Raw genomic sequence first — 8,355 nt, forward strand, 5'->3', positions numbered from 1 at the left:
CTCCTAGCAATTAACTTTAACTTATTTAAGACAAGGGATCTTATGTTGCCTGTCATACCTGCTAAATTCCCAATTTCACAGACTATCAGCTCTGCCTCTACTGTTGCCCTTTGCCTCCCTGAAACACAGCAACATGGTCAGGCAGGCAGGAGGGTGAGACCCAGAAAGGGAATGGGTGAAAAATAGTCTTGATCCTTTTTATGTAGCTGTCCTAACTCTTTGAGGTGCTGCCGGAATGATGATTGCAGGAATGATAAACATCCCTTATTGCAAACCTGCAGTCAGGGAGCTCGGACCTTCTGGACCAGGATGCTCTTGCTCACACTGAGTAATAGTGAGTGTGAGTCAGGGTGCTGTCACCTCGAGCTCTGAGAGCAAAGAGCTGGGTCTTCCTGTGTGCTTGTGCTGGGCTTTGTGCTGCAGGGGCCCGACCTTTGCTGAGCTCTGCTGTGTACTCTATATATCTGCTGTCAGTTGGTTTTGGAATTATTTGTGTTTTCAGTAGCTTAAATTAACATTAATGGCAATTGAGAAGAGTCTCCTTCCTGTGTGATATTTCCACCCTGGCTGAGGTGTTTTGCTTGTCAGCTCCTTTACTAAGCCAGGTAGCCTCGCTCCCTCCCTGCCTGTTGTGTCAGCTGGGCCTGGCTCTGGCAGGCTCACTGCTGTTGTTCCCTACAGGCGTTTGGCAATCTTTGGATTGATTTCTGTGGCCAGTTGAGGTGGTGAGGCCGTTTGCCACCTCTCCCTTCATCCCAGGCGAGGGGGGTGATCTTCCAGCGGGTGTTTCCTTTCCAGTTCCCCCAACCCAAGTTGCATCACAGACCCTTGCAGGGATGGAAAAGAACGGTTGCATTTATGGAAGGAAGGGGTTTTATGCAAGTGGGGTGAACTCTGTCCTCTCTTACTTTTCCCTAAATTCTAAATACGTCTGTCTGAAACCTTTCACATCACTCACCATACTCCAGGAAAACATGGGGCCGTGGCAGAGCATGTGCCTGCTTAAGTGTGAAGTGCCTCAAACTGCTAGGCACCAAATAATTGCAGAAGGGGAGATGCTTGACTGTTACTTCTCTCTTCTGAGACTGCTGTGGTTTAGTTTTTAACTGTGGCTCTTTCCACTTGCCATTTGGATGTTGGTTTTGTTCCTCTGCATGTTCAGTTGCTGAAATCTCATGTTTGAGCAATTTTTTCTGTGAACATCTCTATATTGGAGAAGGCCACCACAGCCTTGATATTGATGCTTTGGCAAGGTTAAGGACTCCTGGTTTTTAGATCCCAGTAGTGTCTGGAGAGCCAAGATGCTGTCTACAAAATGCAAGTATAAGGAGGTGTGCTTCTCATCCAGAAACTGTTGGATCCTATGGGTCCCATACAGTAAAGAGCAACACAAAAAGACAACTGCACCGGCTGCGTTGGGTTCTGCCAGTGTTCATCTGAATTGGGGAAATGCTGCAGTTAGGGAGCATGGCTGGATGTGCAGCATGTGTAACAGCGACAGTGTCTCTTGGTACTGCTGGTGAGAGTCTCGTGGGTTTATGGTATTGCCCTCTCTCCAATCCCCCTTCCTGTTAGCTGTGTGGGGGGAATTCAGCTGACAATCACTGAAGCTCCCTGAGAGCACAAGTACTGGCATGTGAATCAGTCTCCAATGGTGGTACCAGTGCCTCTTGGCCAGAGACCTGGCAGTCCTGAAGCTCTGGTGGGCTTTGTTTTGCAGGGAGGGCAAAAAGGGTAAAAAAGCCTGTCAACAACGACAAAAAATTGTTTCCTTGTGCTTCATTTTCCTCACCAACGTAGAAACCAAAAAATAGCAGGCCTTGCTTTCTATCCAAAATGCTGTTTCTCCTCTCCCTCTGGCTGGGCTGCAGGCATTGCTGTGCCTGTTCTCTGCTGCTGAGGGTGACTCAGGGCTGTGCATTTTCCCGGCCCCCATGCTGTGAGGAGGGGAGTGTCACCCATGTGTGAGAACTGGTGGCAGTCAGCCTTGCCAAGAGCTGGCTCCTGCCTGTGGGCCCCCCGGCAGGTCAGTGCATGGCAAACATAGGCCTGTGATGGTGCAGGCCTGCTCCTGGCCCGTGGTTTAGGTGCTCTGTTTCCTATTTCTTCAATCCCTTTATTCCAGCAAGCTGCTCTTAGGTATATTGACAATAAAGGCTGGAAACTGGAATCGGGTTTGTGGGATAAAGGAGCTAAAGTGCCCTTTTAGCACAGCCCACAGTAGCCAGGGACGTGATAAAATCTCTGATCACCTTGACACCACAGCTGGCCAGACATGCTTCTGAGAAGTTTTATGTTTTCCACAATACAACAAAATAATTTGCCAGCTTAAACAAGTGTAAATGAGCCCAACTCCTTATCTGTTGATTAGCAGGTTTTCATTGTTAGCTCTCACAAAGCCTTGTTCATGGGACTGACAATCTGACTTAATTCTATATGATGCCCTGAGGACTGAAACTCACTTCTGTTAGACAGAGATATGTGTAAAGGCTGGCCAGGGCAGCGGAGCCAGAGGGAGCAGGGAAGATGCCATCAGTACAATAAAATCATGGGCCAGAGGAGATTGTGTTTAAGTCCACCTGCCGTGGCATACAGAGACCTGGCTAGGGACTCCTAGCAGTCCTATAAACTTGAAAGAGAAATTTAAAATAGGGTAATTGCACGTCTTGCTAACAGTGGTGCTCAGGTTTATGTTGTAACAGCGGTTGCCAAAGAGGTAGAGGAAACTCCACCACAATACTGAGAGAAAATGTGTGTGCAGCAAGTGCCTCTGGCACATCCAGGCTCTGGGCAGAAAGGTCAGGATAAAGATCCATGAGGTGTTGCTGGACAGATTTGATTCCTCCACAGGAAACCCTCAAAGGGGGGCTATAAGCTGAATATTCCTTGGGAGATGGAGTACTCAAAAGCATGCTGCAACCTGGAGGAGGGAAACCCAGGCTGAACTCACTGAGACACGCAGAGCTAAGAGCACGCTGGACTGTCGGTCCTTAGCTGGGGCGGGAGCTCCTGTCCCTGTCAGTGCATGGTGGGGATGGTGGCTCACAAGCCTCCGGGTATGAGGCATATTGACTGTAACATGTCTAGAGTTCCCTAGCAGAGAGAAACCTCAAATGGCCTTTCCAGATTTACTGCTGCATTAGGAGGCTTTACATGCTGTTGTGACACTGAGGCCTGAGCTTAACTACCTTACCATGAGTGCAGAGAAGTGTCTTTCTAGGGCTCCTTTAAAATAACCTTAGTTCCTGAACTGTGGTGTGTTACTGTGAAGTGTCTTGGCCTCTGGTAATGAACTTGGAATATTTTCAAGGAAACATATGGCTAAAGATTCATCTCTTTCCTAGTGCTGGTTTAACTGATCATGATGTTGAAACCATTTGTAACTCCCCTTTTGGGAGGTGCAATGTTCCTGCAGCTCAGTGTTATCAGATGAATTGCAAGCTTAGTGACTAAGTAGTTTTCAGGGTTAGTTTTCTGCAGAGATTCACAGTAAGCCTGTAGGTAAGCTGTCTGGAAGGATGGGTTGGGTGCTGTAGTGGTCCTTTGTGACCAGGAAAGTTCCAACACCCCTGAATTTCCAGTGGGGTTGGGAGGCAATGCATTAGAGGTGGGTGTATGTGTGGATCAGTATGTGGCTTGCTGGTTTTTCTTGCTCTGGGCAAAATCTGTTGACTGTTCAGAGGGTATAGGAGCCCCAGGTGTCAGGTGTTGTGTATCTGATGAAAAGATTCACTTGTGGAAAAAGACTCAGCAAAATGTTACTCTTGTACTTCTCAAGTGCTGTTTGGGATGTGCTGCTGATTAAATTATTTAAGAGAGGTGCTTAAAGGGCATTACTATGAATTTCCAGTCCCAAAAGAATAATTCTGTTCTGTACAAAATTCTACCAATTGAGTTTGGCCCTGAGTGGTCCAGCAAACAAATATTTCACTAATGTTTTCCCTGCAAATATACTGTTACTCCTGCAAATGTACTGAACAAAATTCTGTGGTTTTTCTTTTCTTCTATACTTTGGTAAATACCAAAAAAAGAAACCTCTTTTTCTTCTGAAAATTTGTTACTTCCAAGAACTCTTGTTCCTTCTGAAGGGCCCCCAAAACGAATGCACATCAATTCCCAAAATGCAAATAATGGATAGTAGGAATAGCCATAGGTTACTGGATGGCGCTGAAGTGCTTTCCTTCCCTCCCTCCCTCCCCCAGTTTCCATAAGGAAGGTCTGTGAGTGCCAAAGCTGCACCTGACCGATGATATTTAGCAGGAGAGAGTAGATGCACACGAGGAATTGACAGTTGGGGCAGGGAGGGACCTAAGAATTGAAAACTGAAGGTATTTAAACCAATCAAACTACCTTTCTTTTGCTTTCACCCTTCTAACAAAAGGTGTTTCTCTGCTTGGATGAGTGCTTTTGATGCATGTTTTTTTACTGGAACTCTAATTTCTAATTAGCTGGAGAAAGAGAAGTGGGAGAGGAGTGGGCAGTTACCTTCCCTTCTTCCCTTGGAACAGCATCTGCATTTCCAAAGCTGCTGTCAGCTGTGGGCCACGGAAATGGTGCTCAAGTTCTTGCAGAAAGCAGCCCCAACACTACATGGCAAGAACTTTGGAGGCTGTGTCCTGAAGCAATGAGCTCAGTAATTGTTCTCTAGCTAACAGACCTTTTCAGGTAGTCTTCAGAGCGGGAATCCATGGACCCGTTAACGTCTCAGCAGCGATCCTCAGCCCTTCCTCTATCATGTGGTGAGCTGCAGGCGCAGGGATGCACGTGCACACCCAGTCTGACTGTGCATCACGGCACTTACAGCTGCCTTTCTTCCTGTGGGTGAACCCTTCACGCGCACTTCTGGCATCTGGGCACATTGAGAACAACCTTGCAAAGTAAACACATCCACCTACAATTTTTATTTTCCCAAATCACTCCTTTAGCTAATGTTTCAAAGATACACACGCACCACATCTGGTGCAAACCAAATATTTTCAGTCTGTTGGATCCGAGTCAATATTTGCCCAAGGTATTACAAAGACGGTCGTGAAGCTGTGACTGGCTAAAGGTAACAGTGCCCTGGCTGAGGATTTGTCTTGGGCTTATGTGTGAGCAAAGGGACGCAGAGCTTTGTGATGGGGAGCCTTGCCAGCACTGCCCCTGTGGCAATGGTGCTCACGGCCCATTTCAGATGGGCCCCTTGATGACTGGCCCCCATGCGCTCATGCAGACAGGGCTTGACTCATCACTGCTGCTGCAGGACTGGCACTGCTCATGCACCTTCCCCAGCCTCTGGGCATTCCCCTGGGAGAGCCAGATGCAACGGGGACGGGGACGTTTGCAGGAGGGCACCTCACTAGAGTGAAGGCGGTGAATAAATCAGTGCATTCTGTCATGCTGGCTCAGCTCCTGTTTCAGATTTTTGCACCAAAGTGTTTATTTTGTGTAACTTGTGGGTTCCTGGTGCCTCTGCAGTCTCTGTGTAGGCTTCCTGCTGACTGATGTGCTGTACTTGCCATCAAGTTGTGGAAGTTGGCCTGTCAGAGCTGAATCAATCCTAGAAATGCTATTAAAATCTGACATGCCTTTTGGTCAGTTGAGACTCGCTTGGGTAAACAAAGGTCAAATCTTCAGTTTCTTTTTTGGTATTTACATGGTTCTATATAGAAGCCAACTCCCACTGCTCCAAGAGCATTTAGAAGCTGACTCACATGTGACAGCTTTGTCTTACTCTAACTGAAATTAAAGAACAGGAACCTGACTGCAGGATGACCTATATTTAATATATCATATTTAGTGTAAATCTGAGTGGTCTGTGCTCTAAACAGAACTGAACATGTTCGCAGCTCTGTAACTCAGTCAATGATGTGTGGATTGCATCTAGTTAGTACTGCAAGAGTCTCACTGCTGCTGGTGGGGTGTCTCTGCAGACTAAACTCGGCAATGATCAGTCTGCTGGGAGAAAGGGTCATTTCCTGGTCACTGCTGGCTGCTGGAGAGGCCGGGTCAGTGGGTGTTACTCTTATCCTCAGTACTCCACTGCACTTCTGTGTGGCTCAGCACATTTGGTCTTTGTGCTTATGGCAGCATCTGGTTTTCACTTTGCTCTTCCTCGAGGCCAGGGACTAACATAACACTAAGGGCTACTCTTAAAACTTCCTGGAGAAAGAACTCACGCTAGGTAGCTGCACACCTGATTGTGGTCAGCCTGAAATTCACTGCATTAAACTGGAAGTGACATATCCAGTGCTGTATCAAAACAGTAAATCCTCAGAAACCAGGGGTGAAGGATGAACACATTCCTCTCCCCAGCCTTAGGGAAGAGGGGAGGTTATTGTGTGACAGAAGCCCCCTTGCAATGGGATTACACCCTGCCTGACTGCTCTGTGGTTTAAGGTGTGGGTTGCTCCAACTAGCAGAACACACAGAGCAGGGTTTGACAATTCCTCTCCTATTTTGTAGCAAGTATTTATTTCAAATTCCTCTTTTTTGATCTTTTTGTTGCATTTAAAAAGCAGAATTGCTTAGTGGTGTTTTTTTTTTTTTTTTAGATTTTGGGCGACTTAGCAGTCATTATGAGCTAAGAGAACTTGTTCATGGTGATTGCTGTATGTTATGAGCATATAGGAAATACTGTGTTTAAATGTTGTGTAAGAGTTGATGCTGTGGTCCCTGCCTTCATTTGTCTGTAACTGTCAACAAAATAGGTTGAAGTCTCTTATGTCAGTGCCTGACCTGTTATGTTGCTGTTTGCTTGGGTTTACAGACAGTCATTGTAGTTCAGCCATCTTTGAGAACGAGATGTTGGGCAAATGTCACTCTTGCTCTGTGCCCTCCTCCTTAGGAAGCTACAGTTCCCTCTCATGGCACCTTGGATAGGACATCTTCCCTTTTCCACACTTCTATTTGCTGGGTACCTGCAAAATTGCTTTTTCCCAAGGGAGCAAGAAGCACCTGAAAGAGTTCATCCCTCTCAAGCTGCTGTTCTGAGATGGGCACTTTTGTCTCTTCACCTCAAGGAAATGAGACCTATACCTGGGCAAACAAGGGAATATGGACATTCCTTAATGACCCTGCCGATTCCCTCTACCTCGTGCTTGTACCTGCCTGCCTGTGAGTGGTGTCTGGGTGACATCACTGTGTTTGCTTGAGCAAAGCAGTGGCTCAGCTGTGTGCCAGGGAAGTGCTGTGCAGCCAGCTCCAGCTACTCACTTGGGACTGGCACACAGACCAGAGGTTTTTTGACTCCTGCCATGTTGGTGATGGCTATCAGTTTGGTACCTCTCCTGCCCTTTCATTGCTCTGGGACATTGAGATTAAGCCTGTAGCAAACATCTTGGGTTTAGTATTGGAGTTTTACCTGTGGCCAACATGCATCTCCTACTGCAAGCTGTGAACAAACACACAGTTCAGGTTGGTGGAGACTTTCAAGGGCTCTGCAGCCTAATTCCCTTAATTCCCTTTGGTTCCTTGCATCCAGGTGAGAGCAGTCAGGCATCCTCCAGAGTCCTCCTCCTCCCACAGCCTCCAAACACCAAGTGCCACAGTTCAAAGGGCAGGTTCTGATTCAAGAAGTGGGCCAACACCTATAGATACAGTAATGGTAATAACACTGAAAATACTGTGCTGTATGTACCCACTACTCCAGAAATAACAGATGTGCAGCAGTAATAACCTAAACACTTAATTAGAGATATGGAGAACTGAGTGGTTGAGAGAGAGTATTGCTTTCTAGAAGTAATTTCTGAACTAATACCTAAATCTACAGAGAAAAGTGATTTCTGAGTGCAGTCATGAATTATGCTGCTGTGACAGGATGTTGTGCCCCATCTCAATCTGTTTCATTCTTAGAGGCATGCTTTGCATAAACTAACAGAAATCACACTGCTTATAAAAAACCTGATTTTAACACACGACAGGACTACCCCTTAAGTAGGACCTCATGATAACCTTACATATTGATGGAAATATAATTCTGTTACTGCATTTAGAAGTGTAAGGACATTTTCTTGTGGCTTCACTCAGAATTGCACCTACATAGGGTTTCAGGAAGCCTAATGTAACAGTCAGATTAAGTGCTTTCTTGCCTATGGGCTATTTTACTGGAAATCCTGGTAACGAAGACCTCAGAATAAGCATTTGTGTCAAAAAAACATGTTTTCAGTGCTTCCACCGTGGAAAGGGATGCAGTAAGAGTCTGTTTCTCTTCTATCATTGATTATTTATTGTAGTTCTCACTAGAGGACAGAAGACTAAGCCATTCTGTCTTGAAATGTCAAACCTTAACCTTTGTGCAAACTTTCTGAAGTTGAGCAAGCTGTGTGAAAATGGGCCACTGTGATTGAATAACGTTAATGTGGAAATAGTTAACTC

Source organism: Zonotrichia leucophrys, chromosome 8 (genome assembly GCF_028769735.1).
Source record: "Zonotrichia leucophrys gambelii isolate GWCS_2022_RI chromosome 8, RI_Zleu_2.0, whole genome shotgun sequence".
NCBI lineage: Eukaryota > Metazoa > Chordata > Aves > Passeriformes > Passerellidae > Zonotrichia > Zonotrichia leucophrys.